At 38.9% G+C, this 24,966-nt stretch overlaps 1 protein-coding gene across 7 annotated transcripts in view; it reads left to right on the top strand.

The window, feature by feature from the left end:
• The window catches only part of NRXN3 (neurexin 3), a 983,888-nt gene that overhangs the window by 947,773 nt on the left and 11,149 nt on the right, over positions 1-24,966 (top strand). The window lies entirely within an intron of this gene.

Here is a 24,966-nt window from a genome sequence, read left to right as displayed (position 1 = left end):
AACTTTTTGTCCTTAAAAGTGAAACATATAAATAGCTTAGGGTTTTGGGTTTTTTTTTTGCTTTGTTTTGTTTGTTTTTGTTTTTTTTTATTTGGGATGATTATTTTTTTTCTTTAAAAAAATCCCAAGAAAGTGTTATAGATGTTCTGTTTCTAGTTTTCTGAAGCCATTTGATTAATACAATAATAACGTTAAAATTCACCCAAGACTAGTGCTTTCATATTTCTTTTCAATTCGTCATGCTGTACCTGCATTTTTTGGTAGAACTTGGTTCTGCAGTAACCTGAGATTGCTGTTGCCTTGTAGCTGGGAACTTCCACCCATACTCTTGACTTCTCTGTGATGGCAGGGAAGGCAGTGACACAACAACTGATGCTAACAGATAGCTCAGCCTACTCCCATCTCTTTTTTCACAGATCTCTATGAGTTTTTCAACTCCTCACCTGGCAGAAAAGCAGTCCAAATAATATTAGATTGTGAAGCATAAACAGTGTGGGTATTGGGATTTTAAATAAAGGTAGTAATCAAATGCCAGCACAGTGATTATCATGAAAGTGAGGCATGAGATTAATAGGAGCATGCTAAAAGGACTAATGTACCACAACTGATATGCAAGTGAATGGATAGGAATCATTTCATTAAAGCTTCACTAACATTTCAAGACTTGATTTTTTTTTTTTTTGTTCTGATTGCCAAGTATTTCAATTAAAGGAGGAAATGAGATCTTTATCAGACTCCTCCTCTTGTACATTATTGTCATTTATGTTTCAACACAGAAATCGCAATTACTTCAATGGCTAGAAATTGTAATAGCAATGTTTTCAGCTTGCTGCCAGTGGGAAAAAATGAAAGTTTGAGGAGAAATTTGGTAAAACAGGATGTTTAGCATGAAATTTCAGAATGGTTTAGAGCAACATTTCCAGACTAAAAATACCTCTCTCCTGACACAGTTAGAAATCTAATGCTACAAACAGGTACAAACTGGATTTGTAAAAATGACTTGCCTTTGTAAATCCTGCTAAGCATTACAGGTGGCAGCTATAAGTGCCTACAGACATCTGAATATCTGCTGTGTAAAATAATATGATTCGCTGAAAGTCTGCTGAAGGTATTCTCCTAAACTACTAGACTTTTTTGAAAATTTCACCCAGTAACTTTTATCGTACCGTATTCCTCCTCCATAGGATGGTGGTCTGCATGAGCCACTGAAATCTCAATCTTTTGTTGGGAATTACTGTGGCATTGATTATAAAAGTTAGACTGATTATATGTAAAAAAGCCTCCTAGATGGTCCTTGCTGATGAAATTTTCACTTCCAGATTTTGAGTTTTTCTGCTCTCAGAGGTGCTGGTATGCAAAGTTGCCAGAAGGAGGAGGGCTATGCAGGTCCTTTTTGCCTCTAAAAGCATAGACTTAGCTCATTCCATCATAATAAGAAGGAAAAGTAAGAGGTTTATGGTGCTTCTCATTTAGGTTTCTTTGTCTACCTTATTGTCTCCATTCCCAGTGCATCCAGGGAAGGTAGAATGGTGTCTGCAATACAGCCAGTATCAGTAGTGCTCCAGAGTCCATTCTGCTCTGGAGCACTAAAGCAATCTGAGCTGCCTTATTAAAATCCAGTGGTGCTGGCTTGGCTGAGCAGATATGTTTGCCTTTACACTTCACCAGCCAAGTCAGGATTCTGGCCGTACACCAAGATCTGGTACTTAAATATATACATCGTGGAAAGAAAAGATCTGGATTATCTTGCTTGTATTTTCTAGTGTGTTGGTTTGAATTTTTTTAAATTTAATTTATTTTTTTTAATTGGGACCATTTGAAGTTGCTTCATCCTGTTTTGTTGACAGGTCAGTGTATTTTTTGCTGCCTTCTGACTTGCTTGATCCCTTTTGCAGCAAACTGAAAATTAAATGACCTAACCCAGCACAGGCTCCTTTTTGTTGCTCTGATAATGTGTAGCTTTTAAAGCTCTCGAGTTTCTGCCAAACACCAGGACTTGGCCTTCCATCACCTTCAGTGCCATGGTCCAGTAATGCAAAGGTTACTGAACTCACTGCTGCAGTTGTGAGATATGATATGCATCACTATGAACCTGCTGTGCGATAACCAAGACAAGGGCAGCAAAGAATGTTGCCTGGCAAATCAAAAGCTTTCAGGTTTCATATGGGTCAGAATCAAATCCCAAGATCTAAATATATTACTTTGGTCTTGGTCCTGGATCAGAGGCAGTACCCTACAGAGTCCTTTTGAAGACTTTGGTTTTGCTGTATTCAAAGATAGTTCAATAGACAGAAAATCATGTCCTCTTTGAGGCTAAATATCTTATGAGAACCATTTGCAAGGTCTTATTGCCACTTAACTCTGACTGTTGAATCCAAGACCTGAATCTCAGTAAGCATACAATCTGCATCTGGATACTCGCATCTCTTAAAGAGAAGATGGTTTAAAGGCAATTTCCTCACTCTGCTCCCCTCAGGATTTTCCTGGCTAGCTTGAGACACTTACTGTAGCAAGCTGGCTACCACTCTGCCCCTCTTCCAAAAGTGATTTCTGCTGGGATTTCTGTAGTTCCCCTTCTTTAGGAACCAGGAGCTGTCACAGGACCTGTCCTGACTGAGGTAGCCTGCAGGCATCCCCTGTAGACACAAACGTATGCATAAGGTATTATTCTAACAAGCGGTGGCAATGACAGCTGTGACTCCAAAACCTATCTGTGTTGAATAATGAAAAAGAAGCTATTGCAGGTTCAGGGATAAAAAAATACTTGCTATTCATCTTATTACAGACAAGCCTAGATACTCTTAGATCTCTAGATCTCCAAGAATGGCTTACTGTAAATGATACAGAGGGCTTAGAACTGTTTATCTACCCTGAAGAAACATTTACTTACAGTCAAGAGCAGTCCCTCTCTTATCACTATGGAAATGTTGCTTGTCCCAGTACATGTTCGAAAACCTTCTGGTTTCCATGCCAGAAACATGATGCTTTTCTCTGGTATGAGTACAGGACTCCCTTCTGGCCCGGGGAGATCTGAGGCTCAAATATTCAAATTCCTCAAAGCTGAAGCCAGGGTCCTGAGTCTGTGCTTTTGAACACAGCTCTGTGGTGGTGTTTTGGTCACTCAGCCGCTCTCAGAGAATGAAAGATTTGTATGGGAAGTATCTTTACTCCTAACTAGGAAGCACTGTGCCATCGTGAAGAAAGCAAGCATTTATCTCTTCCCAGTCAAATGAGGAGCACCCTTATAATCTGATCTTATTGAGACTTCAAAGCCTTGAGGCTTTGTCATGCTTTCCTGACAGCTGCTGCTGCTGTCTCCTCATACCATTGCTTTTGTTCCTGTTAAGCATGTCCCCTAGTGCAGTGCTCTGGCACTGTGCAGGCTGGATGCTGGTGGCTGGACAGCTGATTGGGATCATAGCCCAAGCTGGTCATTGCACTTAGTCAAAATACTAAAACCCAAACACTCACCTGTTAGCCTGAAGTCCATAATGCAACCTCTTGAAATGCTCTTTAGAGCTTAATCCTAGCTCCCTGGCTTGACACAGCCCGTGTTTCTTCCCCGGTGCCGTTGCCAACTTTCCCTTCCTATCAGTCCAACAATTTCCTAGGTGATTTTTTTCCAGAGAAATTTATTCTGTGTTTCCCAAAAGGCTTCATATACCATAAGGTTGGCATTGTCTAATCAGACTGGTAAGCCTTTCCCACGAGGGACTGGAGACAGCAATAGAGATGCCAAAATCTACAGTTCTTTGTACTGGAAGTTATATAGTGTTTTGTAGCATATAGCCATACACAGGAGACACATATCCTACAGGTATGGAGTCTGTATCCATAATTTACTGGCCTGTACCCACCCCCTTCAGGCTCCTGATTTATGGGCTAGCACATTCAAGCTTCCACCCATGTAAGCTGGAGACCCAGCTACCTGCAGGCTGCCCGGGTCAGAGATTTATTTGCAGAAAACAAGCAGAGTCTCTCTTCCAAGAGTCTACAAGCAGCCAGCATAGCACAAAAAGCAGTATGCTGGAAGTGGAGAAACCTTGACTGAAGAAACCAAGGGAAGTGCTGATTTGGCTCTTGTCCTCCATGAACTACATCAACCTGCTCGAAGTACCCAGGGAATTTTCATTGCTTTCCTCAGAAAACATCCCCCACAAATCCAGTGCGCAGTTACCCCCAGTCTTTCCCTCTGTGAAGCAGGAGTTCTGCTCCATTTCTCATGCTGTGAACAAGAGAGGGCCTTTAGAGTTGGGCACATGCCTCAGAGTAGGCAGAGAAGCAGGCTTCCCATCTCACAAGCTGAAGACCAGACAGACCCGAAGGAGGGGGATTCATCCGCGGCATTTCCCAGGGTATAATAGCATTACTTGTTTGATGGAATTTCCTAGCTACAGTCTTACGGCCAAAACAAAACCAAAGGAACAAGTTTTACTAATCAATCATGCAGATGAATTAGAGGAATTTTTGTTTTCTTTTTTTATATTAGGAATCTATACTGAGTTTGGGTTTCAGCATATTGGTCTTTTTTCCTATGTAAGCTCCAAAGGCGCCATCCATGAGGATATTTTATCTATATATGCGCTATATATACAGTGTGCATATATATCTATATATGTATATGCTAAAGTAATAAATGACCAATATCAGCAGTAGCCCCTATCATCCAATCACATATTTACACAGAAATTCATGCCTTCATCTAACCCTGGCATTCGCTGGAGTGTACAGATGCATGATATTGTTATTTCTTGGTGAACAAAGCACGCTGATTTCTTTTTTGTTAGAGTTCTTTCTTTCTTCCTTTTATTTGTTTGTTTACTTTTAACTGATAGTTTCATCTACCAATTAGCCTTGGGGTAGGGTGTGGCAGAGAGAATAAAAAAATTATACAGGTATATCCATCGATATATACACACATAATCCGTGTATATATAGATAGATATATACATTGTATATATTTGAAGAACATTTTCTGTCGTTTCACCTCATCTTGTGCCGCATGAATTTTTGGTGATTGATATTTTAGTTTCTCTTATATTTCTTTCCCTTTTTTTTGGCTCATATTGGTGCCATACTGCTATTTTTTAATTTTTAAAATCATTGCTGTACTTTTCAATTTATAGTTTGGGAGTTCTTCCAACCAAATAATGGTTTAATCATCTCAAGAAAGAGATATAGATCTGCAAACCAATAAAGGCAACAAAATCTTTTCTTGCCATCCTTAAGAAATCTACATTTTCAGCCATCCCAAGAAAGTTGTGTGCGAAAGAATGAAGATTCTTACCCCTCCTTTCTTTTTATTTTCTCTTCTCCCTACCTTTTTTAAACTTCTGCAAAGTCTCTATCCTGTCTTTTCCCTTTTCCTTTTTTTTTTTCAATTGAGTTCAGAGAAAAAACACTCAGAAGGAAAAAAAGACTCCCCTTTACCCCTGCATTCTCCCAGGAACAATTCTTCCAACAAAGCAAGCCCTACAAACCGCAGATGGCATAAAAAGAATTTTATTGCAATGCAGAGTATCTGTCGTATCTTTTATTTCTGGGTCAGTGCAAGATCATTTTTGTGGCATGCTGTAGTTTAGCTGATTTACGTAACCATGGCCTTCATTAACCGGTGCATGGGCTGTGATGACGCCATCTTGTGTTTCACCAGAGCTACGCATTCAGGCTAAACGAGCAAGTCCGTACTGTATGATTTGGGGGGATACCGTTTCAATTTAACTTTTAGTTGTATTATAATTTCTTCTTTTTGGAAGAGTTATGCCAGTACCATCGGCTGCTGCCGGCAGCCTCAGCGTTATATATCTGCTTTCTTTTATGGTGGTTTTTGCTCTTTTTTTATTTCTCAGTAGCGATCTTACGTGTTGTCTCTGTCCATCTGTCTTGTCAGTGTGTCTTGGAGTCCATTGGTCCAGTGTTGTTATGTGATTCTGTTCTCTGTTTGTAAGCTGGTGTTCAGCTCCCTGCCGCTCTGTCTCCCTCTTCCCCTCCCCTTTCCCTCCTTCCCTCCCCACCCGCCCGAGGGGGATCCACAAAGAGGCAGTGAGCTTTGAATGACCACCTCCAGGCTTCGGGCTGGAAGTCACAAGGTGTCCGCGCAGCTTCTTAAGACAGACAAAGTTTGCAGCTGGAAAGTTTTCCAGCTCTGTTATCATTTCACTCCTAGAAATGGTTTACCGGCATAATGCTAAAGTGGCTCCTTATACAGCTTTTTAGGGGATTTGTATGTGCGTGCTGACATCTTAGAGTAAGGACTCCTGTCATCTGTGCTGTAGGTGCCAGGAAACGCTACACAGGGTGCAGGCTGCACGTTAAATGGAAAGTACATAGGCCCTTTTATGAAAGCCAGTCTGGGGAAGGGAATATCACTGTGCACGTGCAACTGAAACGGTATCTATGTGAATGTATGTCTGAAATCCACAGTTCATAGTTCATTTGTAGTTAGGAGACAAAAATGTAGGATTTTAAGAATGGTGCATCTTCACTCTATGGGGTCAGTCTTCTGTTTGTCACTATGTGATGTCTACTCTTTACTGATACTGGTAAAAACTGCCTTGCTGATGTTTACTTGTGTAACTTGAACACAATTCTGGAAACGCGTCTGGAGTGTCTTCTGCCATATATATCATAAATGTGAAATAATGCACAAGGCAGAAGAAAACAAGGAGAGTTTTCAGGTGTTTGCTTAGACTTGAAATGCTACTTAAGAAAAAACATCCTTTGGCTTGTACAGTGGCTCATTCCCCAGTACCCTTAATTCTGTTCCCACTGAATGAACTAGCCATGTTAGTGGCACTGAAGGCCTCAGTGCATTAGGACACATCAGGGGAGGTTCAGGCTGGATATTAGGAAAAATTTCTTTACTGAGAGAGTGGTGAAACACTGGAATAGGCTGCCCAGGGAAGTGGTGGAGTCACCATCACTGGAGGTGTTCAAGGAACATGTGGACATGGCATTGTGGGACATGGTTTAGTGGGCATGGTGGTGTTAGATTGATGGTTGGACCTGATGATCTTACAGGCCTTTTCCAACCTTTGTGATTCTGTGTGATTCTGTGATCAGCTGGCACCAGTGGATCAGCTCAAGTTAGTGGAGGAAGAGGCAGCCAGTTCCCTTGCAGATAATGTTTAGGACATCACAAAAAGCATGCTTACACAGACCTTTAGCCTAGCTAAAATCCCAGTTGTTTTGCAGGAATCAGTTTATTCTGCAGGGAAGATGAGATGATGAAATCTGTGAACATTTCCGCAAGAGCACAGTATAAGTCTTACCTGTTTAAGCAAAGAGTTACCAGAAGAGGGAAGTGACAGGATATATTCAAATCTCCAACATGGAATTATTTTATTTAATTATTTCATTTAACTTATCCAAGATGTGGTACCTGTACTTGCAGAGGCATAAAAATAAGATAGCTTTTCTTTCACCAATAAGAACCAATGATCTTATGCTCAGTTCAGTTTTCTTAATTCATGTGTGATCCGAGAAACATTACTCAGTGCTATCAATTATAGCAAAACCAAATCAATATTTAAAGCATTCTTGGTTTAGATTTTCACAACTATTAACTCCCTATCAGATCTAAAGCTTTTTCTTATGAGTTGCTTAAATAAAGCAACTGCTTATAAAATTATAATCTAATCAACAAGCTCATAGTTTTGTGTAATACTGCCCTCTGTCAGATAGACCAGAACAGTCCTGTTACGAGGCTAACAGCAAAAGAAAAAAATCTTTTAGTGCTGGTGGCAGGTGTTATTGGAGCAGAACAATCGGAGTTTTAGCCCCCTGCATCATGAAGTTCAGGGTAACCTTCACATTGGAGTACTGTGATAAGTAAATCAAGTGTCCACTAGTCAGGACAGTAACCTCTGGGCTGCGGCGGAGCTGCTGTGTCCTGCTGAATGGTTGCTTTTGTTCACCTTATGTAGCCTCTGTGATGCCTGCGACTAGCCCTCCGGGAGCGAGAGGCTCACTCAAAGCACAGGAGATGCCGTGGAAGGTCCTGTTGTGCTCCGTTTTACCCCACTAAGTGTATATATGGATTTCTGGCACTTGAAATAGTTCGTTTGTACTTGTGTTTTCTGTTTAAGGGCAGGCTGCTGGCTTCAGCTCTCGTGACATTTGTCACTGAGCAAGGGGGAGAGCTAAGGGTTGAGTTGTTAAAGCAAAGGCTAAAGAGCCTGAACTCTGGTGTGCCACTCCCAGCTCTGCTATTGATTCTTTTTGTGACTGTGCATCTATATTGCTCATTTGCCTACCTGTAAGGCAGCATAAATGAAATACTTCTTAGCTAAATGAGGTGGAGATGAAGGGAAAGAAGGAAATTTAATTAATAATTTTAATGGACTTTGATATTCAGGTGCAAATTGCTGTACAATACACCAAAATGGCACTGTACTGCTAACTACCAAAAATGTACAAACAACTGTTAAGGTTTTAGTAGTAAGTGCTATCTTCACTTGCTGTGGCAAGTAACATTATTGTGCATTTTTATGAAGTAGTTTCAACTCCTAATTTGTTAATGCAGAGGGAAGCAAGTGAGGATACAAAACCCAAATATTTTCCATGTCAGTGAACATTGGTATGGCATCATTTTCATTAAATATCACTTTTTTCTCTAGAGTTAACACATGCAATGCAATGAACCATGCTCAGGCTACAATAAATTAATGACATGAGTGGAGTACAATATGCAGATCTTTTATATCAGCACTTCCATCACTCGAACTTGCATCCTGATCAGAATTTTGCTTCAAAATCCTCAGTTTCTTCAGCCTGATTTAGCTGGTGTAAGTTTCCCTGGTTTTGCATTTAAGAGCAGGAGGAGATCAGGATCAGACCCACAGTCTGGCTACCTTGCCCTTGCTGCCTTCCAGTCTTTTTTTAAAGCGTGTTCTCTAAACTCGAAGCCATGTGCGCTGTCACATTCTGGCAATCCCTCTAGTCCTGTGCCTATGTTATCAAGCTGACACATGTCTAAAATGCTAAGATATGATATTTTCAACCTGCTGGGACTTGCTTTTTGTCCCTGTTAGCTTTGATTTTCAGCTTCATAAAATATATGGGAAAGAAAGAAAAAATAGCCAATGACACATTCAGTGGAAGAGAAGAGCTAGCTCATGACTCAGGAACAGATTTTGCATCAAAGGCAAATGTATGTATATTAGACCCTTAAATGTCTACAGCAACTGATTAGTTAGCTTTAAACAAGAAGAAACTATCTGATTTCTGGAAGTTATATAATATCTGTTAAAGAGAAAACATTTTGAGCATTTACAGATATTAGGGACAGAGATACACCTTTGCTCCTAAAGGGTTTTATTATGTATTCTTTTGGTCATCATGCCTAGACCTGAAGGTGACTTATGTATAACAAGCCCTGATGAAGCCCCATTAGAAGTACTGATGTTCACATGAACTGCAACACCTGGAATGATACCTTGGTAGAGCAGAATTCTACTTTCATTTTCAATCCAAGTAGATCATAAGACACCAAAGCTTATAATCATGTCAAAGAGGTTATTACCTTGCCTTCATTCTGCCTTTCTATTTCAGTTTCAATTTATTAATCACAAGAGCTAGAAATTAGTGCTTTATCCCAACTGTTAGCAGCTGGGAATCTTGGTTCCTGAGTGTTGACACTTACCTTAAATGCTGTGTGAGGAGCAGGAGACAAAGATCATACCAGTTTTGAAAGTAAGGATAGAAGCAAAAAAAAAAAAAAAAAAAAAAAAAATTAGACTGACTTGATTTAAAATCTCAAATATCCACTAATTCGACAACATATTTTAGTCTGCATTTTCATTGCACTAATAAATACATTATTAAAGCCTTACAAACAAGCCACACTCAAGGATTCATTTTTCTACTGCTCAGTCTCATAAAAACTGAAGTTGTTTGGTCCCATGGGGTGGTGTTATAAGGATCGTCGGATCTGCTTTTGGCATTCAAGAGGAACTACAACTACTTGACAAACAAACATACAAAATCTCAAAATTAGCTTTTTTTAGAGCAACAAGAAAATTCCAACACTTTTGTCTCTTCACTGGTTTCACTCCATCTCAGTATCAGAACAATAAATGTCAGAGGCATCAAAAAGGGGGAAAAAGTTCTGTCTTTGCAGGAGAGCAGAAGTGCAAAGCAATTTTGATCTTAATTATTTATATTATTTTAATGGATGTCAGTAATTCTTTTTTTTCCCTGGTACTGAAACCAGTATGACTGATTTTAGATACTAGTTTTAGCGACTACTCATTTTCACTACTGAAATCTTGAGGGCTTCATAAATTTTATGTTTGATAGACAAAAAGAACAAAAATAGTCCTGTAATTAGTTCAGGGTATTTTCTAGGGTATGAAAATATGATTTTAATTTCTCCTTCTCGCTCTTTTCCATGAAGCAACAAGTCTACTGTGGAGTGCCTGGAGATCTGTATTTCCCCTAGAATCTGTGATTCTTCTGTATGCTAGTTCTTTTAGTGTTGAAACGTGGATCATTACTATATTGCAAAGGGTGGGAACGCACACTGTATCTCTCTGTGTACGTGTGTGCATATTTATACACACCTGTTAATGCTATGTTTATGTTCTGTCTAAAAGGAGCCTTTTGGGGAACTGAAATAGAGGAGTAGAATAAACTTGTTTAGGAGCTTTACAAGCAACTGTGGAACAAATAGATTGAATCTTGCCTTATCCTTTTTCTCATAAGTTAAATATTTCTCATTAAGTTATTCTCATAATTTAAGTATTAAGTTCTGTTAATTCAAGCCTTCGGCTTTTGTATAACTCTGAAAACAGCTAGTACATCCCAGCAGTTTGAGGAAGGTGTTTTGTGAGCCCAGGCAAGAGAGCCTCTCAGGTTTGAGATCCGGGCACAGTCTGAAACAGAGCACCTCCAGCACACATCTGAACTCGCAACAGGGAGGTGCCTTTGGCAAGGTTCTGAATCACTTATCACTGCCAGGGGATTAGAGACTCTCAGAGATCTGTGGGGAGGATTAAGGGAGGGTTTGACAGCTAAAGAGAAAGTCAAGGGACTTGGCAGTGTAGCAGGAGCATGCATGTATCTGAAGAAAAAAAAGTACTTTTTTGTACAGTAGATTGGACATACTACCAACTCTGCCCTTATTCCAGTGGTTGATGGGTAGCCTTCCCAAGGACAAGACACTGCGACATGCCCCAGACGCCAGTAGAGTGAGTGACCATTGAGCACAAAATTATGAAAGAATTTGGAGCTTTATTTTCTGATAAGCTAGCCAAGAGGTTTTCAGGTTTGCCTGAAACTCTTTACTTCACGTGCTTAAACATGCCATATAAGCCCAAAGGGAATACAGAGACCAGAAAGGTAGTTGAAAATATTCGCGCCCTAGTTCTTCTTTGATAAAAAGTGAAGAGTTGGTGTTCGCAAAGTACTGTGGGGACTCCATCTAGTTTCCTCTGAAATGTCTATGTCAAATTCAAAACAAGAAAATGTTTTATGACTCCTAAAATGCAAATTTCAACTTTTGTCTTTAAATGCCCTTTCATTTTGAAATTGATGGGTTTAAAAAAAAAATAAAGTAAAAGTTCACATTCTAACAAAGTATCTTGTTACAAAACAAACTAAACAAGTTTTGTAGTCATAAGTATTGTGTGGGGATTTCACTACACTTGTCTCTTTTTTTAATTTCTGAAAATATAACTAGTAACCTTCACCTTTAACTAACTTGGGACATTTTTACTACTCCTTTTCAGTTTTTCAACTTCCTTTCTCCTGCCCTAGGTTCTCCAGAATATTATACCATACTTTTCCTCATAGGAAACATCTGTTACTAGCTCTGTACCAATTGTGTTAGAAGAATAAAACCTTTGATTACATTTATCAAAGGAGTTGGGCCAGTATGTTTCAGCATCTTCAGTTGTTTCATTCATAGCTTTTCATTATATTTTGAATAGCAATGGTAAAAGTCCATCTCTGAAGCTGTGTGATCTTTCCCACATATGCTGTTTTCCATATCTATCACTTTTCCCTTGGAAAGGAAAAGCAAGCAGAAACGATTTTGGAGAGAGAGGGAAGAAAGTCTCCTTCACTAAGGCGATATTTTTAGAAACAGCTGGTAAAACAAACTGCAAATGTTCTGCCTGGAGCACCTCTATTCTAATAACAGGATTGTTTAAAGATGAAAACAGTCATTTGTGTGTCTATCTGACTCTGTTAGTAGTAATTCTTCCTCCATACATGAAGAGTAGGGAAACCTGGTGCAGTAGTTGTTCCCTATCTTACCTCCTCTGAAAAGATATTTACACAGTTCTCCGCTGAAGAATGAGCATTCTGGTAGTGCTTTCTACAGCAAATGCAAAGTGATAGCATAGGAAAAATGAATCTCAATCATCTGTACCTCATTTACTATTGAACTAGTAGATTCATTATTCTTCTGGCGATTTTTTTTTCCTCGCCTCCCAGATGACCTTTCCTTCCTGGTGACAAGTTACAAGTTTTCTGTTGGCCTGTCTCATAGGTGGCAAGTGTCCAAACACGTGCTGCCAATTCAGATAGTTTAAGAAACTCTATAGAGCTGCCAGGCTTGGCACTCCTCATGTAAGAACGCTGTATTCACATGGAAACCTTTAAAGTACCCTGAGGAACTTGAGCAGTTTTGTTTCTTTTTCCATACCAAATTTGCTTAGCTTCCATTAAAGCTAATTGATTAGGAATCTGAGCACCAAATGAGGTAACAGCCATTTGTAGTACTTTTAAAAACAGACTTTTTGTGAAGGCCCAGCTTTATGATGATATTTGGAATATCAATTGATATTGATACCTACTGCTTTTGCCTTAAAATCCCTATAAAAGCAATACTGTTTCTTGTATTTTGTTGGGATTTGATCTCTGGTGCCAGCTACATATTCAACACGCTTATTTAAAAATGAGTTTTAGCAGTTGGGTCCTGGAGATGGCTCTATGTGTGAATGTCCAATAGCTCCGACAACATTTTATAGCTGTATTGCCATAATTTTCCCGGTGGCTGAGAGGAGCTTTCTGGATATTAGTGCAGCTCAGCACTTGCTTCAAAGATCTACATTTTAGATTTATATGCTGACAAGAGACAGTTAATCCTTTTGTGGACTGGGCCCTTAAGGACTGTCTGAATGGCAGGACTTGGAATAAGACCTTAGAGTCTTAATTATTCTTTCACTTTCAAACCTCAGTTAATCTCTCGTTCACTATTAAACAAAGGTTGCATTTTGATCCTACAGATTTCTTAAACTTTCTGTCAGATACAAACTCCAGGAGGTCATTTTTCTGGGGATCCAGTCATGTTAGGGCAATGACAGCTTTTACTGCAGTGTGTCATATTACATTAATTTTCTTATTCAGGGGAGATTTCAGCAAATGCAAAACGAGACGAATGAAATATCTACAGTGAAGTTAAAGATTTCAGACATCAGCTTAGAGCAATGATCATTGTTCCTTATTGAACAGCAGTTCTTTATCACTTTTCTTTTTTGTTTTGTCTTGTGCTGTTCTTCTCTGGTAATGAAATGCATAGAACTGTACACATCATTTCAGGGGTAGCAGTGACAAAGCCGTGTGGAGAGGCACTGTTATCTCTCTGCTCCATTACAGTGAAGCCTCTGCTTATACACAGCCTGAGTTCTGAAAATAGTTGGAAAGCTTAATAAGCATAGCGAACTGGTACGGAGGAAAGATATTCTCTGCAGCAGAGGATTAAGGGATGACAAATGCAGTTTCCTTTTATAAAATCCAAGAAATTTGAGCTCTGCATCTCTGACTGGAGCACTGTGAAAGGTGCTGCAAATAGGAATTAAGGGAAATATATGTGTATATATAAGTATGTATGTATATATGTGTGTGTATAAACATATATATATGTATGTAATACATAGTACATATATATACGTGTGTAAGTATATATATAAAACACTTAAGTATTGTTCAGTTACATAACATGATGACAGATTTCAGGTAGTTCTAGCAAATAACTTAGGTATGAAAACAGAATGCTGATAATATCCTGTACTGGTCGGTGCCCAGGAGATGGGCTGCATGTCACATTTCAGGTGTCTGTGATTCTACTGTAAGAAATGATGCACATGCTCTACCTCTCGCTTAGTGTTAATGTAAGTTAGCAATAATGTGTATAAGCATTATTATCAGTGTAAAACTGCTGCACGTGAGTAGTAAATCAAGCTCTTAAGTTTCAGATGTAGGATAGTGTACCAGAACTGAACATCAGATAAGAAACAGTGAATTAGGAAATTCATTGCATGCATGAAAAAAAATTTGTATGCACAAGGAATTCCTGGGAGACTACGTATGATAATAGGCTTAAAATACCAACAGCAGAACTTTTTCACCACGTTCCTCACTTCTTTGTAGCTCTCTTTCAAACCTTTTGTCCAGAGCATTTATGAACGGGATGTTGATTTTTCTTTTCAAAAAGGAAGCAGTCAGCACTTTGATCTCTGTAGCAGTTTGGAATTTGGATGCAAATTAAATACTTTCATGGTCAAAAAATTCAAAAAATTGTATGTAGATTCCTGTATATATGCATGTGCATGCATAATTACTAATTATATTAACAACATGGCTGGAAAAACTGGCAGCCTGAGGAGATGCTGAGTGCCTTCAGTTTTCACTGGGATTCATGAAAGTAGAAAGAATTTAGCAGTTTGTAGGATTAGGGCTGAGTTTGTATAGTTATATGTGAAAAAAATCACTATATAGAATTAGCTAGACCTTAAATCACAGTCTGGAAAAAAAATCTGTACGGTTTAACATAAAGGAAAGACTTTAGCTGAAGCATTTCAAAGCTCAGCTGTAGAATACAACAGCTTGTTTTTATAAGGTGTATATCATCTACATTTTTTTACCGTGTTTCATTACAATGCTCTACTTTATTCTACGTGGTTTGAATACATGAGAAATGCTTGTTGGTTTTCTGAGATCAGGCAGCTTCTGACTTTCAGTTACTTTTTTGAGCCCAGTTGGTGCACCTGTACTCTGCGTATTAGTATTCTTGAAGTGAGCAGAGATGAACCCTCCTTTTGCTTAGAAAATATATTCTGTGTTTCAAGTAAGTCATTGCAACTTCCATTTTTATTTCTGCACTTGATAGTGTTCTGGATCTTATTGGTTTTAATTGACAGAACACCCAGCCCTTTATGTCAGGTACCGTGTTTGACCAGAAATGTACTGTTAGTACTTCAGTAGCATTGTTTATCTCAGACTTCAAAAACATTTTGCAGGTATTAAAAAGAAGCTTTTCAGACCTTTAGTAAGAGGAACGAATACTGTTGTCTCCACTTTATAAATACCGTAATCAGAGAGGTTAGAAGGATGCTTCCTTAGGTGACTCACTAACAAGCTTTAGTTGAGAGAAACACGGAGGAAACTTGAGAGATGCATGTAGAAGAGGATTTGTAGGGCACGCAACAGTTGCAGATGTGGGAGGAAGAAAAATTACTGCTGAGGTTAAAAGAAAAATTTCACTAATAAAGGGGAGGAAGTGTTTCTGAATAAAATTATTTTTTCAGTATGAAAATCCGTATTTGTTAAAGCAAAAGAAACAATTTCACCCATAGCTATACCCGAATGCTGTAGATGAGCAAATAAATAGTCTTTCCTCATCCTCACTGATACGTGTGTTTGTTTTTAGAGTCCAGTCCACTGGCTTTAATGGGTTTGTATCCTGTTGGTGTCTGTGGAGCCCACACAGCACTGGGGTTGGGGGTTGGGTTCCAATCTGTTTCTCACTTCTCCAGTGGAGTCCAATTTACAAGTTCAGTCAGTCATATTTCTGTAAAACCACTGAAGGTGATAGGGTAGCTACAAGGTTGCTGAGGGCATATGTGACCTACAGTCTTTCCTTATGAGTGGCGATGATGGGAGACCTGAACTTGACTCTCAGATCCCAAATTTGGGTTGGCAGAGAGTTGGTATGAAGATCTTTAGAGTTCGAAACAGATCAGATGTTTTTCAAGTTGGAAATGCATCTACTGAGACATAATAAGCATGGAACCCCATGGCAGAGTTTTCAAAGTGGAATGTATTTTTCTAAGAGAAAGGCGAAGCTGAGGAAAGGGAAGAAATGAAACACTTTTCCAGTTAACTCCATGCACTGCTTCCCATAGGTAGATAGAAGATAGAGCACATACCGCTGTCATCTTTTCCCAAAGCTTAGTGCTTCTGTGCTGAATTCTTCTCTTTGTAGTTGTACGTTTGAATTGCCACTTGGTTCCCTTTCTCTGTATTTTTCAGCTGAGGTTACCACTACTAAATTACCAGACAGTGAAATAAGATAATAATAAGGAATTGTGATGGAGCTATAATACGGCAATGGCAACTTACGTCAAAGTTATTTATTTGAGTGTCTTGTATGGATTCATTAGCCAATAAACAAGCAAAGATAAACTTCTGAAAACATGGGGCATTCACATATCCAAGAGTGAGGCACCTGAAATGATTAGAAGTTGAGAAGGAGGGTATATACCTATGTAACATGTAGTAGAAATCAAGTAGTTGACAATTTGGCTTCTGGCATGCCTCCATTTTGATGGATGACTCAATGCCATGGAAGGTTGTGAAAAGAAGCCACTTTGCATTAAACACTTAAATTTACCGTGAAAGACTAGCATGCATTGTTTAGGCACTGGGAATAACAGGCAAATCTGCCAGTTCTGCTCCAGCATAATGTTGGTCCATGTGCCTGTCCATGTTTAGTGTCCTTTTGCAAAAGGCAAGGAAGGACCCGGACAGGCTCAAGTGTTTATAATGAGTCTTTTGAAGGTGAAGCTTTTCTTCTAACTTCAGAACAGTGCTGTTCATTAATACTCTAACAAGCCAGTAAATGTAGGGCCCTAAGGTTAGAATTTAAACACCTTTTTAATTCATTTACAAAGTTCAAAGCTGCAAGTTTTGCCAATAGCAGAATTACCCAAATAAAGTGTTTGTTCTTTTAACATAATATTTCCAGTTCCATCTCTGTTTTGATTGTGCTTCAGACCATAAATTAAAATAAGAATAGAAATAGGAATAATGAATTTGTCAGGAAAAAAAAATCTGCATGAGAAAATTTTGTGGCTCGTACAGATAAAGGAAAATAGTTTATGAGAAAGTAATAGACTTTCCTATTAAAATCTAACCATATAATGTCTTACTTCATAGCAGAGAAAAGCCTAGCAGGATAAGATTTTTTTTAGCTTCTTTTAATTAACTTTCCATCCTATTAGACTTGATCTGCAGTTAACTTTCATTTCACAGGTACTCATGATTGTTATGCTCCTGTGAATTACTAAACCATGAAGCTCAGACATGATGGTTGATAGCTATGCAAAGTCATCTTTTAGTTGATTTTCTAACACAGACCCTAAAATTTAAACATAAATATTTCAGGTAATACAGTAAGCAGTCATATGGAAAACATATTCAAGTGTATGACTGTATATCTCGTTAAATAGGGATTCCGCAGCAATCTGACCTGCCCTGCTCTATGAATATTAACTGTTGTTTTTTTTAAGAAAAACCTCCACATTTTGAAAGTTAGTGCTCCAACTCCTCTAACAAAGAAAACAAACATTTGTGATAGTGGGATATACATTCTTATCATGGTGTGAAGATAAGGGAGAAAGAATGCCAAGGCCACCTAGCTTACCAATGAGGTAAGCAGAATTAATCAGTAGCAGAAGTCAGTCATCCTGAATTTTTGTTCAAGAAGTCCTTAAAGTCTGAATGGACCTGAAGAATTCTGGTGTCCAGCTCCTCAGCTTTATTCATGGACATATACTGTCTTTACCTGTGCTTCTGAAGTACACACAAGTATCATCATTATCATGGATATTAAAGTAGGCTAACTTTTGGAATGAGATCTGTTTCTCTTCTAATTCAATCTGTTATGAAAACAGACCAAATACCCTTCCCAGCCACTTTCTTGCTATAATGCAACCTCTGATAAACAGCTTAAAGCTTTGCCTTCTGAATCACAGTAGAGTTTATTCCAGTCATTCATTACATTGAAAATGAGGATTCAAACTTGCCTGCAGCAGCCTTTCACCACTGTAATCCTAAACTTTCAAAAGGAAATCTGCAAAAACGGCCCCCTCTCTTTATGCTTCTGCACTTCCCAGCTAGTATTAAACTTGCCCATAAAAACAAATAAACAAGAAGTCCTGCCAAAAATCCATACCAAAATGCCTGAATCACAGCACTGTCCCCTCTTGTCTTTTCCAAAGGACAGACAGATGTTGAAAGCTCCTATATAAAAGGCTCCCCTGCAGTGCTTCAGAGCTAGATAGTTCATACATTAGTTGGCTCCATTGTATTTCTGATGCAGTTACAAGTGCTGCCTAGTAGGAGAATTGACCTCAAAGCACGGATTAATAGTCATTGCCATTCTGTCTCCAAACACCTCTGCTTGAGGTCTCAAGGGGATTCTGGTGCATTTAAACATTACTACAATCAAAAGGAAAGAGTATCTCACATCCTCTGAACTGATGTGAGAGAATGACACCTAACATACTGCTCAAAAGGTTAGCATTCCCTTTTCTCCTTTTCAGAGGAAGAGGTGTGGCTGTATTTATTTATGTTTACTCAATATCAGAATTTCTACCGAGGATTTTCTTCCACTTCCCAATGGTAATTTGGTAGAACCTATCAGCAGTCTACTTGGTAGTGATCTTCTCATCAATAACAGTCTGTTATGTAACATTTTTCATCTACAGGTTACCAGGTATTAACAAAGCCTTAGCGTACCCAACATCAACTCATTTTGCTGATGGTCAGCTTGGCCTAGCCTTTTCAGCAGGGCTGTGAGGCAACCCTTGCATTAATTCTGAGGAATATTTTGACTTGTTCTTGGTTGAGGAGGAGACTGAAAGGGCTTGTCCTCAATTCTGGAGTTCCAAAGACTTCTTGTAGCTTGAGTAAAATTACAGATCAAAAATTTCTGTTAACTCCTGTCCAATCAATTTTAACTGCAGCAGCTGGCACTGAGGTATTTTTCTCTGCATTCTTCAGGGTTTTGTCCAGGCTAGTTAATTCCCCAGTAGCATTTTGCACTGTCAAGATTTAACTTCCACTATGGGAACTACCTTTGTTTTGGCTTGTTTTCTTTCAGTTTTGATATGGGAATAATATTATTCCAGTTAATCCACAGCAGAAAGAACATAGTTTGATATCCAAAACCCAAAGAAGAGTAACATTATGAACAGGGCTGTACTGCTGGATAAGCCATCATTTGGAAGATGTGCTTATGAGTCCCTGATTTATCACAGTTTTTCTACATGAATTTCAATAGGTCACTTCAATTCTTAACTCTTAAACCCCAGTTACCCTAGGAGTGGATGTAAAAGTGCTCAAACTCAATAGAACAGAACATGCACATACTTATTGTGCCCTTTTCAGCAGTGTTGCTTAATGAAAGAAATAATTGAAGGTGTGAAGGCACAGGTAGATGAATCTTGTTCAAAGCCTGCTAGAGTAAGCTTCTTCCCAACCATCAGACTGTAAATTCTCTTCACTTTACATTTTACCAGGGAGTGATGTTCACAATGCTGAACGGACATAGTTCATTGTTTCTTCTCAGTTATTGCACTATTTGGCTTGATGTAATTTCCAAGGAAATAGTGTATTGGTTTTAGTTGGAATTCATCACCATGTCTGTATAGCCCAACTTATCCTCATTCATTAACAGTCCTGTTTTCTTCTACAGCTTGTCAAACAAATTTCCTTAGTCCAGTGCATACACTGTTAAAGGTCCTTGTTAAAGATCTGTAGTAGTACTGTTTCCCATGTATCCTCAAGAATAAGCTGCAGCTGCTTCACCGAAGACACTTACAAAGTGAAATGCTTTAGATCTTGAATGTCTTCCAGAGAGATAAGTAATGCCTGGCATGATCCTGGATTATTCAGCCATCCAAGAAGTGGACAACATTTTTCTTTGTGTGGTTTTGCTTTGCTTTGTTTTGTTTACAGCTCTAAGATAAAAGCACAGCAGCTATCTCTGGATACAAGCTGCAAATGCAGGTTCTTCCCAGCACTGACATAAGTCTGTAAAATGAGCAGGAAGTACTAAAAGAAGAGGGGTTATCAAGGGCAGGACTGGGATCACTACTCTGCCATCAGAAGAGAAGTTTAACTTCTTTGCAAGAGAAACCTTTTGACAGTGACTGTGCTATACTTTGGATCCTCCTCTCACAAAGCAAGGGAGGAAGTTCCATCCACTGAGTCACTTGCAGCTGGACTAGCTACAGACCTTGAGAATGTAATGTGCTTATGCTAGCTGAGGGATGAATTAAATTACTTTGGAGGATCTTTCAACAGAAATGGCAAGTGTAGCCTAGCATCCAAGTGATTAAGTATATTGCACTGAAAACGGATCCTGTCTGCTTCTGAAGTTCATTTCATCTTCTTAAAGAATCCAATATGAAAATATATTTCTAAGTAATTACATATGAATGGAAGAGATCATAGGAATAACTGTTATGCATCAGTTAACTTGGGTGTACAACTCCCACAAAGGATAAGGTGGAGTCAACAGTAAGGTTAGGTACAAAACAGCATTCATGAAGTATCCAGATCTTCACATGGTTAGGATTTAGCTGCACCTAAGAGTGTATTTGTATGCCAGCCAGGTAGGCACTATTTCCATCAAGTATCTTGGTATGGCATACCCTCCTTACATCAACACACATTTCAGGTGTCTTAGGATTTGGACATTCAAATCAGTCCTGAGTCTAAGCACTTCCTACCCATGTAATTATCCCCAGCAAATTTTCTAAGACATAAGTTTCATATCCAGATGTGCCTAGTGATCCCTTATACAGCCTATTTGAGAGTTGCCTTGATGTGTTTCTTGGGTACATTCTAAAAAGGTAATATTAAGCGGTATGACAGTGTAAGACTTCTTGGGATACAACTACCAAGGACTTTGGTAGTCATGGAGTATCCACTAGCACTTGGACAAACTGATGGTATGTATTTCTACCTGGCTGTTTCATACTTGTATACACTGAAGAAAGGAGGAGACACTAAAATACACTTGCTTCTCTATGTTTGCAGATAAGCAAAAATTTATGTACATTTTAGTATACCATAAATATGCAGGAAACATTTGCTGCATGTGTTTAGAGCAAAAACAGTAAACTATTCCTGCTCCCACTCAAATTACTGGATGGAGTTCTGCTAATGAGTTTGTCAGTATGAGGATCTGGTTTGCAGTTGCAAAGTCCCTTAGGATTCAGCAAGACTTCTTCCCATGTGACTGACTTCTAGGATTAAATAAGTTTAGCTTTACATAAAAGAGCCTTAGCTGGGCTGACTATAAATGTCGATCTCCAGTCTTTAAAAAAAACATATCAGATCCTTCTCCCAGGAGAAAGAGATGGTTTAGTGGAGATGCATGAGAAGAATGCTTTCAGGCCAGTGATATTGGATGGGCTGCTTAGCGCTGGAAGTATCAAAATACTTTTTGGTTTGGAGGAATGTGAAAAGATAGTAAGCTTATGGCAACCACCTGAAAAATTCTTTACTTCAGAGAGTCGTGGTGGTTTAGCCCTATGATTTCCTTAGCTCTGATAGCTGTAAATGTGCTTTCATATTTGTTAGTTTTCTACCTTATTGCTATAAAGAAGCCCCATTAATTAACTCTTACACACAAAAACAAACAGGACAGTATGTGGGACTTTGTCAGTGGTGCTCATATAGACATTCTTACTATAGATTAGCTTTTTTATTTCTGAGCTTTAGATGTGCTGGTAGGCTTAGAATGAGAGAACTTTTTGCCAGTACAAACAGCTGGTGCAAGGGAAGTGATATAACTATTTGTCTTCTTAGGCTGTTCCTATCTCTCTGTTTCATAGTGGACCAGCTAACCAAATACTCTTATTTTATAGTTTAAATTACTGTGGATAACCAATGGGAATCACAGGAACAGATTCTTATTCTGAGTTGGGGGTAGGGATGAGGGGTTGCCTTGAGAATTAATATTTTACTCCTAATAATCTATAAGCTATTTGTTATTTGTGGTCTGCTAAGCATTCATTTGGCTGGATGTCTGAAAAATACTACTCTGAGAAAGGTTAAAGGCATGCAACAATGAACAGGTTGTTTTAGGATCTACTACGAGCAGGAAGGACCATCTAGAAATACCAAGTTTCCCAGATTCCTGCCAGAATCCCCCACCTGCCTTCTCTTTCTTGGGAATTTGTCCTGTAGAACAATCTCCCCCCTCTTCTGCTCGTTTTCTCCCATTTTTCCCATATGCCAGATAATGACTGAGTTGTGGACAATCAGAAAAGCTGTGCTGTGTCTATAGCTCTTAGGAGGGTTTCTTGCTGGATCTAGCATTTCTAGTATTTATATTAGGAAGAGGTAAATTCACGAACTTTTAAACAGCTGTAGAGTATACTTAACCAGTTTTAGGGGGAGGGAGAAAACCAGGTCTCTTAGTCTGTATTTATGTATGTATTTATTTTATGGTGAAATCACTAGAAATTGGGAAGATTTTTCTTTTCCTTGTTGTACAGACGTATGCCTGAAATGGAGATTTTTGCAGGGCTCTCCCCCCCCCCCCCCCCCATCTATTTAATGTATATTTCTGCTACCAAAATATTCTAGCCAGAGGAGAAAATGCTGCCGACACATCTTGAAGCTTAAAAGCAGATGCATAGCTAACACTACCTTTATCTCTATTTTGTAGGGAAACTTTTTACAGAAAAATCAACGCTTTCCAGTTCACTGGAAATTCTCCAGTCTTTTCACTGATATTTTAATAGTATCAGCTGCTTAGAACTATGTGTCATTAATATCCTTGCCCAACGCATATGGCTCTAAATGACCCTAAAAGGGTGCTGCCTGATATATAAAGTAAACTTACAAAGGTAATAGCCGTTTGGGAGCCCAGATTATGCAGTGGTGAAATGCATGCTCCCTTTTAGCACTGAAGGTCTTGGGTCCCATTCTAATTAGGTCAAAGTACAAAAAACAAAATAAAAAATAATTTCCTGACCTCATCCTTGTTTTGCAATTACAGCACATAAAAATACAGAAAGAAAAGTATCCCAAATAAGGAGGGATGCATGATTAGGCCAGCAGAGAATCCTGGACATCTGAAGTGCATCAACAGTATAGCTGGACAACTAGGTCAGAAGCAGCAGCTAGTACGGCTGGTTAATAACGAGATATATTGATAGAGTTGTGTTGCAGTGCACGAAACTCAAATAACATGGCGTTCAATGTGTTAGGAAAGAGATAAACTGTCAGCTTGATGGAGCCTAAGGGCTAGAGTGATAGAAGAAATGGAAGTTCCAGAGGTTAGCATGAACCTGGGGACAGTAACACAGCCCTAGATCCTAATTTACCATCCGTCATCTTGCTCTTTAACACACACAAGAGTATGCATTACCTTCACCAGCAGCATTTTAAAATGCAACTTGAAAATAAAAAAAGAGAAAATAAAACTTTATAATTAAAGCTGCTGAACAAGGGGCTTTTTGTAAAAATGTCTCCTTTTCAAAATGTGGATTCTTTAATTTGAAGAAGTTGGCTATCTTGGCTCAATTCTTCAAACAAGAAGCTTGTAAGCCTTGATAGTACAGATGCCTCTATTCCCAGTCCTTTGATCTACTGTAAGTTTTTGAAAATAAAAAAAGGCTGCAATGGTTATACTTCTTAATCTTTGCTTTTCTGAGGAATAATTTCCTAAATATTAGGTAATAAAATATTTCTGTGTAGCTTTATGTGGAAACATTTAGGATCCAATTTTCAAATTAGGACATCTAGTTTTGACTATTAACAGCTAGATTTTTTTAAAAGACTGAAGAAGATTTTCCTAGTCTGAGCAGAAATTGCTGGACCCAGATTTTCAAAAGAACTCTGCTTATGTTTAAGCACCTCTGTATTGACCAAGTAAAGAAAAACTTGCTTAGCACCCTTCAAATACTCTTGCAAGTCTAACATCAAGATTTCCTTTACAAAATCTTATCATCTCTTTAAATGCCTCTGGCTCCAGTTGTGGTTCTTTAGCTCTTTTGATCTTTCAGGCAGTAAAAGGCTTTTCCAGGCCCTCATGCAACAAGTTAGGCATTTATCGTCAAATAGGGCATAAGCATTTGCTGGAGTGGCCTGACATAGACTGCACAGTTGGCAACCAGACCCATGCCTTACAGTCTGTTTTGCATCAAAGAGAAGGAACTCAATTCGAATGTGTTGAAGGGGGATATTTCACTACTCTGAAAATCCAGTTGCAAGTCATGGCAAATACTGATTAAAATTCAAAGCTTAAATGCCTCTTTGTGAAACTCCCCAAGTACAATTAAACCAAAGGCTCAGAATCCTGGTAGGGAATGGTGTCCAGGGACACTAGCCTTGAAACCTTACCAAACAAAAATCTCCACTGAGGTCTGTAAAGGCCTCACTTCTGTCATTTGTTTTCTATTCCTAGCCAACCTTTTCTGATCCACAAATGAATCCCAAAAATTTCCTATGTAGACCAATGTTTTGCTTCCTGTAACCTGCACGTTCTGTCCCTGAGATCACCCTGACCAGCTTTCCTCTTCTTTGGTTGGACCTCTTCCCTTCCTAACATGTTTTCCAAAGGGATGTAGGAGATAGATAGGTCCAGTGCAGTCTTCCAGCAAAAGCATGGTACATTCCAGCTACAGATGCACTATACTGGTAGTCAGTGCCACATCACCACTTCTGAAGTAGGAGTTAAGAGCCTTTTCATACAACTCCTCTCAGAACTGGACACTTCTCAGTAATGCATCTAAAACCAATCTGGGCTATTTAATTTTTGTGGGGTTTATGCTTATTTAACATTCCCCAAAACTAACACTGATCTCTCAGTGGTTTTAGAGGTGCTTTTGTTCCTCATGTTATTAAGTACCGAAACATCCTAGCTGTTTGTTATCATATTTATACAAAAGTACCCCTGGCCACATCTACAGGGCAGATAGCCCCATTCTTCCCAGA

The sequence above is a fragment of the Gavia stellata genome, chromosome 7 (assembly GCF_030936135.1).
Source record: "Gavia stellata isolate bGavSte3 chromosome 7, bGavSte3.hap2, whole genome shotgun sequence".
Taxonomy (NCBI): domain Eukaryota; kingdom Metazoa; phylum Chordata; class Aves; order Gaviiformes; family Gaviidae; genus Gavia; species Gavia stellata.
This window is presented reverse-complemented; position numbering and strand designations above follow the sequence as displayed.